We start from the raw sequence: 12500 nt of genomic DNA, 5'->3' as shown, positions 1-12500 counted from the left end.
GTGGCGGTGGTGGGGCCGGGAGGACCGCTCCTCCTGCGTCGGACCCGAGTCATGGGAAGTGCCGTGTGGCGGGGCCGGGAGGACCGCTCCTCCTGCGTCGGACCCGAGTCATAGGAAGTGCCGTGTGGCGGGGCCGGGAGGACCGCTCCTCCTGCGTCGGACCCGAGTCATAGGAAGTGCCGTGTGGCGGGGCCGGGAGGACCGCTCCTCCTGCGTCGGACCCGAGTCATAGGAAGTGCCGTGTGGCGGGGCCGGGAGGACCGCTCCTCCTGCGTCGGACCCGAGTCATAGGAAGTGCCGTGTTGCGCTGGTGGGGCCGTGCCCGCCAACAGCCTTCAGTGGTCGGATACCACGTTTGCAAGCTCCCCGCTGGAATGGGGACTTAGAAGAAATGAGGGGAAAATTCCCCCGGAGCTCCGTGCCTGAGGGCGGGCTGTGAGCCGCGCCGCGTCCGCCAACAGCCTTCCATGGTCGGACACCATTGTTCGCAAGTTGCCCGCTGGAATGGGCACATAGAAGAAATTTCGAGGATAACATCCACCAGAGCGCCAGGGCGGCCGTTATTGCAGTATGCGTCCGCCTGGCAGCTCTCTTCCGCGGGAACCATTGGGCAATTTCTTTCACGGAGGTGGACATAGAAGAATTTTTGTTTCTAAAAACGTGGTTCCTAAAAATGTGCCCCAGGTGTTTTGGAAAACCCGGGTAAACCTGGGAAGTAGGCAAATGACCCTCTGACTAGGGGTAAAAACGTTTGCCTACTGCAGCGCCCCTAATGCAATTCGGCGGAACTGCAACGCCCCTGGTCGCCTAAACGCTACCCCTGGTCGCCTAAACCTCACCCCTGGTCGCCTAAACCTCACCCCTGGTCGCCTAAAAGTCACCCCTGGTCGCCTAAATTGTCAACCCCTGGTCACCTAAATTGTCAACCCCTGGTCGCCTAAAGGGGACTTAGAAGAAATGAGGGGGCAAATTCCCCCGGAGCTCCGTGCCTGAGGGCGGGCTGTGAGCCGCGCCGCGTCCGCCAACAGCCTTCAGTGGTCGGATACAATGTATGAAAGTTCCCCGCTGGAAAGGGGACTTAGAAGAAATGAGGCAAATTTCCCCGGAGCTCCGTGCCTGAGGGCGGGCTGTGAGCCGCGCCGCGCCCGCCAACAGCCTTCAGTGGTCGGATACAATGTTTGAAAGTTCCCCGCTGGAAAGGGGACTTAGAAGAAATGAGGCAAATTTCCCCGGAGCTCCGTGCCTGAGGGCGGGCTGTGAGCCGCGCCGCGCCCGCCAACAGCCTTCAGTGGTCGGATACAATGTTTGAAAGGTCCCCGCTGGAAAGGGGACTTAGAAGAAATGAGCCAAATTTCCCCGGAGCTCCGTGCCTGAGGGCGGGCTGTGAGCCGCGCCGCGTCCGCCAACAGCCTTCAGTGGTCGGATACAATGTTTCAAAGTTCCCCGCTGGAAAGGGGACTTAGAAGAAATTTGTAAAAATTCACCCGGAGCTCCGTGCCTGAGGGCCGGCTATGAGCCGCGCCGTGCCCGCCAACAGCCTTCCACGGTCGGATACAATGTTTCAAAGTTCCCCGCTGGAAAGGGGACTTAGAAGGAATTTGTCAAATTCACCCGGAGCTCCGTGCCTGAGGGCCGGCTATGAGCCGCGCCGTGCCCGCCAACAGCCTTCCACGGTCGGATACAATGTTTCAAAGTTCCCCGCTGGAAAGGGGACTTAGAAGGAATTTGTCAAATTCACCCGGAGCTCCGTGCCTGAGGGCCGGCTATGAGCCGCGCCGTGCCCGCCAACAGCCTTCCACGGTCGGATACAATGTTTGAAAGTTCCCCGCTGGAAAGGGGACTTAGAAGAAATGAGGGGGAAATTCCCCCGGAGCTCCGTGCCTGAGGGCGGGCTGTGAGCCGCGCCGCGTCCGCCAACAGCCTTCCACGGTCGGATACAATGTTTCAAAGTTCCCCGCTGGAAAGGGGACTTAGAAGAAATTTGTAAAATTCACCCGGAGCTCCGTGCCCGAGGGCCGGCTATGAGCCGCGCCGCGCCCGCCAACAGCCTTCCTTTGGTCGGATACAATGTTTCAAAGTTCCCCGCTGGAAAGGGGACTTAGAAGAAATTTGTAAAATTCACCCGGAGCTCCGTGCCCGAGGGCCGGCTATGAGCCCCGCCGTGCCCGCCAACAGCCTTCCACGGTCGGATACAATGTTTCAAAGTTCCCCGCTGGAAAGGGGACTTAGAAGAAATTTGTAAAAATTCACCCGGAGCTCCGTGCCCGAGGGCCGGCTATGAGCCCCGCCGTGCCCGCCAACAGCCTTCCACGGTCGGATACAATGTTTCAAAGTTCCCCGCTGGAAAGGGGACTTAGAAGAAATTTGTAAAAATTCACCCGGAGCTCCGTGCCCGAGGGCCGGCTATGAGCCGCGCCGCGCCCGCCAACAGCCTTCCACGGTCGGATACAATGTTTCAAAGTTCCCCGCTGGAAAGGGGACTTAGAAGAAATTTGTGAAAATTCACCCGGAGCTCCGTGCCCGAGGGCCGGCTATGAGCCGCGCCGTGCCCGCCAACAGCCTTCCACGGTCGGATACAATGTTTCAAAGTTCCCCGCTGGAAAGGGGACTTAGAAGAAATTTGTAAAAATTCATCCGGAGCTCCGTGCCCGAGGGCCGGCTATGAGCCGCGCCGTGCCCGCCAACAGCCTTCCACGGTCGGATACAATGTTTCAAAGTTCCCCGCTGGAAAGGGGACTTAGAAGAAATTTGTGAAAATTCACCCGGAGCTCCGTGCCCGAGGGCCGGCTATGAGCCGCGCCGTGCCCGCCAACAGCCTTCCACGGTCGGATACAATGTTTCAAAGTTCCCCGCTGGAAAGGGGACTTAGAAGAAATTTGTAAAAATTCACCCGGAGCTCCGTGCCCGAGGGCCGGCTATGAGCCGCGCCGTGCCCGCCAACAGCCTTCCACGGTCGGATACAATGTTTCAAAGTTCCCCGCTGGAAAGGGGACTTAGAAGAAATTTGTGAAAATTCACCCGGAGCTCCGTGCCCGAGGGCCGGCTATGAGCCGCGCCGTGCCCGCCAACAGCCTTCCACGGTCGGATACAATGTTTCAAAGTTCCCCGCTGGAAAGGGGACTTAGAAGAAATTTGTGAAAATTCACCCGGAGCTCCGTGCCTGAGGGCCGGCTATGAGCCGCGCCGCGCCCGCCAACAGCCTTCAGTGGTCGGATACAATGTTTGAAAGTTCCCCGCTGGAAAGGGGACTTAGAAGAATTGAGTAAAATTCACCCGGAGCTCCGTGCCCGAGGGCCGGCTATGAGCCGCGCCGCGCCCGCCAACAGCCTTCCTTTGGTCGGATACAATGTTTCAAAGTTCCCCGCTGGAAAGGGGACTTAGAAGAAATTTGTGAAAATTCACCCGGAGCTCCGTGCCTGAGGGCCGGCTATGAGCCGCGCCGTGCCCGCCAACAGCCTTCCACGGTCGGATACAATGTTTCAAAGTTCCCCGCTGGAAAGGGGACTTAGAAGAAATTTGTGAAAATTCACCCGGAGCTCCGTGCCCGAGGGCCGGCTATGAGCCGCGCCGTGCCCGCCAACAGCCTTCCACGGTCGGATACAATGTTTCAAAGTTCCCCGCTGGAAAGGGGACTTAGAAGAAATTTGTAAAAATTCACCCGGAGCTCCGTGCCCGAGGGCCGGCTATGAGCCGCGCCGTGCCCGCCAACAGCCTTCCACGGTCGGATACAATGTTTCAAAGTTCCCCGCTGGAAAGGGGACTTAGAAGAAATTTGTAAAATTCACCCGGAGCTCCGTGCCCGAGGGCCGGCTATGAGCCGCGCCGTGCCCGCCAACAGCCTTCCACGGTCGGATACAATGTTTCAAAGTTCCCCGCTGGAAAGGGGACTTAGAAGAAATTTGTGAAAATTCACCCGGAGCTCCGTGCCTGAGGGCCGGCTATGAGCCGCGCCGTGCCCGCCAACAGCCTTCCACGGTCGGATACAATGTTTCAAAGTTCCCCGCTGGAAAGGGGACTTAGAAGAAATTTGTAAAATTCACCCGGAGCTCCGTGCCCGAGGGCCGGCTATGAGCCGCGCCGCGCCCGCCAACAGCCTTCCTTTGGTCGGATACAATGTTTCAAAGTTCCCCGCTGGAAAGGGGACTTAGAAGAAATTTGTAAAATTCACCCGGAGCTCCGTGCCCGAGGGCCGGCTATGAGCCCCGCCGTGCCCGCCAACAGCCTTCCACGGTCGGATACAATGTTTCAAAGTTCCCCGCTGGAAAGGGGACTTAGAAGAAATTTGTAAAAATTCACCCGGAGCTCCGTGCCCGAGGGCCGGCTATGAGCCCCGCCGTGCCCGCCAACAGCCTTCCACGGTCGGATACAATGTTTCAAAGTTCCCCGCTGGAAAGGGGACTTAGAAGAAATTTGTAAAAATTCACCCGGAGCTCCGTGCCCGAGGGCCGGCTATGAGCCGCGCCGCGCCCGCCAACAGCCTTCCACGGTCGGATACAATGTTTCAAAGTTCCCCGCTGGAAAGGGGACTTAGAAGAAATTTGTGAAAATTCACCCGGAGCTCCGTGCCCGAGGGCCGGCTATGAGCCGCGCCGTGCCCGCCAACAGCCTTCCACGGTCGGATACAATGTTTCAAAGTTCCCCGCTGGAAAGGGGACTTAGAAGAAATTTGTAAAAATTCATCCGGAGCTCCGTGCCCGAGGGCCGGCTATGAGCCGCGCCGTGCCCGCCAACAGCCTTCCACGGTCGGATACAATGTTTCAAAGTTCCCCGCTGGAAAGGGGACTTAGAAGAAATTTGTGAAAATTCACCCGGAGCTCCGTGCCCGAGGGCCGGCTATGAGCCGCGCCGTGCCCGCCAACAGCCTTCCACGGTCGGATACAATGTTTCAAAGTTCCCCGCTGGAAAGGGGACTTAGAAGAAATTTGTAAAAATTCACCCGGAGCTCCGTGCCCGAGGGCCGGCTATGAGCCGCGCCGTGCCCGCCAACAGCCTTCCACGGTCGGATACAATGTTTCAAAGTTCCCCGCTGGAAAGGGGACTTAGAAGAAATTTGTGAAAATTCACCCGGAGCTCCGTGCCCGAGGGCCGGCTATGAGCCGCGCCGTGCCCGCCAACAGCCTTCCACGGTCGGATACAATGTTTCAAAGTTCCCCGCTGGAAAGGGGACTTAGAAGAAATTTGTGAAAATTCACCCGGAGCTCCGTGCCTGAGGGCCGGCTATGAGCCGCGCCGCGCCCGCCAACAGCCTTCAGTGGTCGGATACAATGTTTGAAAGTTCCCCGCTGGAAAGGGGACTTAGAAGAATTGAGTAAAATTCACCCGGAGCTCCGTGCCCGAGGGCCGGCTATGAGCCGCGCCGCGCCCGCCAACAGCCTTCCTTTGGTCGGATACAATGTTTCAAAGTTCCCCGCTGGAAAGGGGACTTAGAAGAAATTTGTGAAAATTCACCCGGAGCTCCGTGCCTGAGGGCCGGCTATGAGCCGCGCCGTGCCCGCCAACAGCCTTCCACGGTCGGATACAATGTTTCAAAGTTCCCCGCTGGAAAGGGGACTTAGAAGAAATTTGTGAAAATTCACCCGGAGCTCCGTGCCCGAGGGCCGGCTATGAGCCGCGCCGTGCCCGCCAACAGCCTTCCACGGTCGGATACAATGTTTCAAAGTTCCCCGCTGGAAAGGGGACTTAGAAGAAATTTGTAAAAATTCACCCGGAGCTCCGTGCCCGAGGGCCGGCTATGAGCCGCGCCGTGCCCGCCAACAGCCTTCCACGGTCGGATACAATGTTTCAAAGTTCCCCGCTGGAAAGGGGACTTAGAAGAAATTTGTAAAATTCACCCGGAGCTCCGTGCCCGAGGGCCGGCTATGAGCCGCGCCGTGCCCGCCAACAGCCTTCCACGGTCGGATACAATGTTTCAAAGTTCCCCGCTGGAAAGGGGACTTAGAAGAAATTTGTGAAAATTCACCCGGAGCTCCGTGCCTGAGGGCCGGCTATGAGCCGCGCCGTGCCCGCCAACAGCCTTCCACGGTCGGATACAATGTTTCAAAGTTCCCCGCTGGAAAGGGGACTTAGAAGAAATTAGGCAACTTTCCCCGGAGCTCCATGCCTGAGTGCGGGCTGTTTGCCGCGCCGTGCCCGCCAACAGCCTTCAGTGGTCGGATACAATGTTTCAAAGTTCCCCGCTGGAAAGGGGACTTAGAAGAAATTATGAATATTTTTGTTTCTAAAAACGTGATCCCTGAAAATGTGCCCCAGGTGTTTTGGAAAACCCGGGTAAACCTGGGAAGTAGGCAAATGACCCTCTGACTAGGGGGGAAGAACGTTTGCCTACTGCAGCGCCCCTAATGCAATTCGGCGGAACTGCAACGCCCCTGGTCGCCTAAACGCTACCCCTGGTCGCCTAAAAGCTACCCCTGGTCGCCTAAAAGCTACCCCTGGTCGCCTAAACGCTACCCCTGGTCGCCTAAACGCTACCCCTGGTCGCCTAAACGCTACCCCTGGTCACCTAAACGCTACCCCTGGTCGCCTAAACGCTTCCCCTGGTCACCTAAACGCTACCCCTGGTCGCCTAAACGCTACCCCTGGTCGCCTAACTGACCCCTCGTGTGTGGGGATCAACGTTTGCCTACTAGGGCGTCCTCCGGCGGCCTCTCGGCAGTACTGCAGGCCCATTTTAGCCGAGCCCATTGAAATGAATGGGGGAATTTTATACGTTTTTGCCTTTTTTTTCCCCCCCTCGTTCTTTTTGTATTTATTCATTTATTTCAACTTTTACCGACTCAACCGCCCTCCGGCGTGCCCTCGGCGGTCCCGCAAGCCCAATTCGGCCGAGCCCATTGAAATGAATGGGGGAATTTTATACGTTTTTGCCTTTTTTCCCCCCCCCTCGTTCTTTTTGTATTTATTCATTTATTTCAACTTTTACCGACTCAACCGCCCTCCGGCGTGCCCTCGGCGGTCCCGCAAGCCCAATTCGGCCGAGCCCATTGAAATGAATGGGGGAATTTTATACGTTTTTGCCTTTTTTTTCCCCCCCTCGTTCTTTTTGTATTTATTCATTTATTTCAACTTTTACCGACTCAACCGCCCTCCGGCGTGCCCTCGGCGGTCCCGCAAGCCCAATTCGGCCGAGCCCATTGAAATGAATGGGGGAATTTTATACGTTTTTGCCTTTTTTTCCCCCCTCGTTCTTTTTGTATTTATTCATTTATTTCAACTTTTACCGACTCAACCGCCCTCCGGCGTGCCCTCGGCGGTCCCGCAAGCCCAATTCGGCCGAGCCCATTGAAATGAATGGGGGGATTTTATACGTTTTTGCCTTTTTTCCCCCCCTCGTTCTTTTTGTATTTATTCATTTATTTCAACTTTTACCGACTCAACCGCCCTCCGGCGTGCCCCCGGCGGTCCCGCAAGCCCAATTCGGCCGAACCCATTGAAATGAATGGGGGAATTTTATACGTTTTTGCCTTTTTTTTCCCCCCCTCGTTCTTTTTGTATTTATTCATTTATTTCAACTTTTACCGACTCAACCGCCCTCCGGCGTGCCCCCGGCGGTCCCGCAAGCCCAATTCGGCCGAACCCATTGAAATGAATGGGGGAATTTTATACGTTTTTGCCTTTTTTTTCCCCCCCTCGTTCTTTTTGTATTTATTCATTTATTTCAACTTTTACCGACTCAACCGCCCTCCGGCGTGCCCTCGGCGGTCCCGCAAGCCCAATTCGGCCGAGCCCATTGAAATGAATGGGGGGATTTTATACGTTTTTGCCTTTTTTCCCCCCCTCGTTCTTTTTGTATTTATTCATTTATTTCAACTTTTACCGACTCAACCGCCCTCCGGCGTGCCCTCGGCGGTCCCGCAAGCCCAATTCGGCCGAGCCCATTGAAATGAATGGGGGAATTTTATACGTTTTTGCCTTTTTTCCCCCCCCCCTCGTTCTTTTTGTATTTATTCATTTATTTCAACTTTTACCGACTCAACCGCCCTCCGGCGTGCCCTCGGCGGTCCCGCAAGCCCAATTCGGCCGAGCCCATTGAAATGAATGGGGGGATTTTATACGTTTTTGCCTTTTTTCCCCCCCTCGTTCTTTTTGTATTTATTCATTTATTTCAACTTTTACCGACTCAACCGCCCTCCGGCGTGCCCCCGGCGGTCCCGCAAGCCCAATTCGGCCGAACCCATTGAAATGAATGGGGGAATTTTATACGTTTTTGCCTTTTTTTTCCCCCCCTCGTTCTTTTTGTATTTATTCATTTATTTCAACTTTTACCGACTCAACCGCCCTCCGGCGTGCCCTCGGCGGTCCCGCAAGCCCAATTCGGCCGAGCCCATTGAAATGAATGGGGGGATTTTATACGTTTTTGCCTTTTTTCCCCCCCTCGTTCTTTTTGTATTTATTCATTTATTTCAACTTTTACCGACTCAACCGCCCTCCGGCGTGCCCTCGGCGGTCCCGCAAGCCCAATTCGGCCGAGCCCATTGAAATGAATGGGGGAATTTTATACGTTTTTGCCTTTTTTCCCCCCCCCCTCGTTCTTTTTGTATTTATTCATTTATTTCAACTTTTACCGACTCAACCGCCCTCCGGCGTGCCCTCGGCGGTCCCGCAAGCCCAATTCGGCCGAGCCCATTGAAATGAATGGGGGGATTTTATACGTTTTTGCCTTTTTTCCCCCCCTCGTTCTTTTTGTATTTATTCATTTATTTCAACTTTTACCGACTCAACCGCCCTCCGGCGTGCCCCCGGCGGTCCCGCAAGCCCAATTCGGCCGAACCCATTGAAATGAATGGGGGAATTTTATACGTTTTTGCCTTTTTTTTCCCCCCCTCGTTCTTTTTGTATTTATTCATTTATTTCAACTTTTACCGACTCAACCGCCCTCCGGCGTGCCCTCGGCGGTCCCGCAAGCCCAATTCGGCCGAGCCCATTGAAATGAATGGGGGGATTTTATACGTTTTTGCCTTTTTTCCCCCCCTCGTTCTTTTTGTATTTATTCATTTATTTCAACTTTTACCGACTCAACCGCCCTCCGGCGTGCCCTCGGCGGTCCCGCAAGCCCAATTCGGCCGAGCCCATTGAAATGAATGGGGGAATTTTATACGTTTTTGCCTTTTTTCCCCCCCCCCTCGTTCTTTTTGTATTTATTCATTTATTTCAACTTTTACCGACTCAACCGCCCTCCGGCGTGCCCTCGGCGGTCCCGCAAGCCCAATTCGGCCGAGCCCATTGAAATGAATGGGGGGATTTTATACGTTTTTGCCTTTTTTCCCCCCCTCGTTCTTTTTGTATTTATTCATTTATTTCAACTTTTACCGACTCAACCGCCCTCCGGCGTGCCCCCGGCGGTCCCGCAAGCCCAATTCGGCCGAACCCATTGAAATGAATGGGGGAATTTTATACGTTTTTGCCTTTTTTTTCCCCCCCTCGTTCTTTTTGTATTTATTCATTTATTTCAACTTTTACCGACTCAACCGCCCTCCGGCGTGCCCTCGGCGGTCCCGCAAGCCCAATTCGGCCGAGCCCATTGAAATGAATGGGGGGATTTTATACGTTTTTGCCTTTTTTCCCCCCCTCGTTCTTTTTGTATTTATTCATTTATTTCAACTTTTACCGACTCAACCGCCCTCCGGCGTGCCCTCGGCGGTCCCGCAAGCCCAATTCGGCCGAGCCCATTGAAATGAATGGGGGAATTTTATACGTTTTTGCCTTTTTTCCCCCCCCCCTCGTTCTTTTTGTATTTATTCATTTATTTCAACTTTTACCGACTCAACCGCCCTCCGGCGTGCCCTCGGCGGTCCCGCAAGCCCAATTCGGCCGAGCCCATTGAAATGAATGGGGGAATTTTATACGTTTTTGCCTTTTTTTTCCCCCCCCTCGTCCTTTTTGTATTTATTCATTTATTTCAACTTTTACCGACTCAACCGCCCTCCGGCGTGCCCTCGGCGGTCCCGCAAGCCCAATTCGGCCGAGCCCATTGAAATGAATGGGGGAATTTTATACGTTTTTGCCTTTTTTTTTCCCCCCTCGTCCTTTTTGTATTTATTTACTTATTTCAACCTTTACCGACTTAGGGGCCGCTTTGCACCGCCTGTGCCCGGGGAAGGTGCTCCTATTCGGGCCAAGTGTGACACACGCCCGCCCTCCTCCTCCGGAGCTTCCATTAGGGTAGACTTAGGGGCCGCTTGGCACCGCCTGTGCCCGGGGAAGGTGCTCATATTCGGCTTCACTGTCAGGCAGCATGCACTCCTCCTCCGGAGCTTCCATTTGGGCAAACTTAGGGGCCGCTTGGCACCGCCCGTGCCCGGGGAAGGTGCTCCTATTCGGGCCAAGTGTGACACACGCCCGCACTCCTCCTCCGGAGCTTCCATTTGGGCAAACTTAGGGGCCGCTTGGCACCGCCTGTGCCCGGGGAAGGTGCTCATATTCGGCTTCACTGTCACACAGCATGCACTCCTCCTCCGGAGCTTCCATAAGGGCAAACTTAGGGGCCGCTTGGCACCGCCTGTGCCCGGGGAAGGTGCTCATATTCGGCTTCACTGTCACACAGCGTGCACTCCTCCTCCGGAGCTTCCATTTGGGCAAACTTAGGGGCCGCTTGGCACCGTCTGTGCCCGGGGAAGGTGCTCATATTCGGGCCAAGTGTGACACACGCCCGCACTCCTCCTCCGGAGCTTCCATGAGGGTAGACTTAGGGGCCGCTTGGCACCGCCTGTGCCCGGGGAAGGTGCTCATAGTCGGCTTCACTGTCAGGCAGCATGCACTCCTCCTCCGGAGCTTCCATTTGGGCAAACTTAGGGGCCGCTTGGCACCGTCTGTGCCCGGGGAAGGTGCTCATATTCGGGCCAAGTGTGACACACGCCCGCACTCCTCCTCCGGAGCTTCCATTTGGGCAAACTTAGGGGCCGCTTGGCACCGCCTGTGCCCGGGGAAGGTGCTCATATTCGGGCCAAGTGTGACACACGCCCGCACTCCTCCTCCGGAGCTTCCATTTGGGCAAACTTAGGGGCCGCTTGGCACCGCCTGTGCCCGGGGAAGGTGCTCATATTCGGGCCAAGTGTGACACACGCCCGCACTCCTCCTCCGGAGCTTCCATAAGGGTAGACTTAGGGGCCGCTTGGCACCGTCTGTGCCCGGGGAAGGTGCTCCTATTCGGCTTCACTGTCACACAGCATGCACTCCTCCTCCGGAGCTTCCATAAGGGCAAACTTAGGGGCCGCTTGGCACCGTCTGTGCCCGGGGAAGGTGCTCCTATTCGGCTTCACTGTCAGGCAGCATGCACTCCTCCTCCGGAGCTTCCATAAGGGTAGACTTAGGGGCCGCTTGGCACGGCCTGTGCCCGGGGAAGGTCCTCATATTCGGGCCAAGTGTGACACACGCCCGCCCTCCTCCTCCGGAGTTTCCATGAGGGTAAACTTAGGGGCCGCTTGGCACCGCCTGTGCCCGGGGAAGGTGCTCCTATTCGGGCCAAGTGTGACACACGCCCGCACTCCTCCTCCGGAGCTTCCATTTGGGCAAACTTAGGGGCCGCTTGGCACCGCCTGTGCCCGGGGAAGGTGCTCCTCTCCGGGCTAAGTGTGACACACGCCCGCACTCCTCCTCCGGAGCTTCCATAAGGGCAAACTTAGGGGCCGCTTGGCACCGCCTGTGCCCGGGGAAGGTGCTCCTCTCCGGGCTAAGTGTGACACACGCCCGCCCTCCTCCTCCGGAGCTTCCATGAGGGTAGACTTAGGGGCCGCTTGGCACCTCCCGTGCCCGGGGAAGGTGCTCCTATTCGGGCTAAGTGTGACAGACGCCGGCCTATTACCCCCGGAGCGATGGAGCTGGGGGCGCTCGCTCCCCGCCCGTGCCCGGGGAAGGTGCTCCTCTCCGGGCTAAGTGTGGCAGACGCCGGCCTATTACCCCCGGAGCGATGGAGCTGGGGGGCGCTCGCTCCCCGCCCGTGCCCGGGGAAGGTGCTCCTCTCCGGCCTAAGTGTGGCAGACGCCGGCCTATTACCCCCGGAGCGATGGAGCTGGGGGGCGCTCGCTCCCGGCCCGTGCCCGGGGAAGGTGCTCCTCTCCGGGCTAAGTGTGGCAGACGCCGGCCTATTACCCCCGGAGCGATGGAGCTGGGGGTGGGCGCTCGCTCCCTGCCTGTGCCCGGGGAAGGTGCTCCTCTCCAGCCCCAGGTCGCCTAACCCCCTTACCCCTGGTCACCTAAACCCCTTACCCCTGGTCGCCTAAACGTCTCACCCCTGGTCGCCTAAACCCCTTACCCCTGGTCACCTAAACCCCTTACCCCTGGTCGCCTAAGTGGCCCACCCCTGGTCACCTAAACGTCCCACCCCTGGTCACCTAAACGTCCCACCCCTGGTCGCCTAAACCCCTTACCCCTGGTCACCTAAACGGCCCACCCCTGGTCGCCTAAACCTGCCGCCCCTGGTCACCTAAGTGGCCCACCCCTGGTCGCCTAAGTGGCCCACCCCTGGTCGCCTAAGTGGCCCACCCCTGGTCGCCTAAGTGGCCCAC

The sequence above is a fragment of the Idiotropiscis lumnitzeri genome, unplaced genomic scaffold (genome assembly GCF_059441095.1).
Source record: "Idiotropiscis lumnitzeri isolate Australia: NSW breed Sydney's pygmy pipehorse unplaced genomic scaffold, RoL_Ilum_1.0 HiC_scaffold_273, whole genome shotgun sequence".
NCBI lineage: Eukaryota > Metazoa > Chordata > Actinopteri > Syngnathiformes > Syngnathidae > Idiotropiscis > Idiotropiscis lumnitzeri.
Note: the sequence above shows the minus strand (reverse complement) of the source record.